The sequence below is a fragment of the Charadrius vociferus genome, unplaced genomic scaffold, assembly GCF_000708025.1.
Source record: "Charadrius vociferus isolate BGI_N301 unplaced genomic scaffold, ASM70802v2 scaffold85, whole genome shotgun sequence".
Classification (NCBI taxonomy): domain Eukaryota; kingdom Metazoa; phylum Chordata; class Aves; order Charadriiformes; family Charadriidae; genus Charadrius; species Charadrius vociferus.
Window position 1 is genome coordinate 71,935 of NW_009648240.1, and position 453 is coordinate 72,387.

The following is a 453-nucleotide window of genomic DNA, read 5'->3' on the forward strand; positions in this document are numbered from 1 at the left end:
AGCCACTTCAATAGTGATGTTATCATATCATAAGCTGATATTGCACACGACAGCAAAATTATAGCCCTGATCCCTCTCCCCGAGATAACAAACAGCATCACGGGGAGTACATAGAGCATATAAGAATTTACAACACACAGCCATGCAAACAAACGAAGCAACATTTTAACCGGCAACTATCTAACCAATATGGGAAACGGATACAAGAAATTTGTTATTGCAACCCTTCATGCGCCACGTTGGGCGCCAAAATCACTGTCGTGGTTTGGCCTCAGCCAGCAACAAAGAACCACGCAGCTGCTCATGCAACTCCCATAGCCATGGAAAAAGAAATCGTCAGTGCAAAACTCATGGGCTAAAATAATGCAGTTCAACAGAACAGCAAAAGGGAAGATGAAAATGTGATTACAGTACCGCCGCAAAGCGCCCCTACTGGACCTGCGCCGCCGCAGC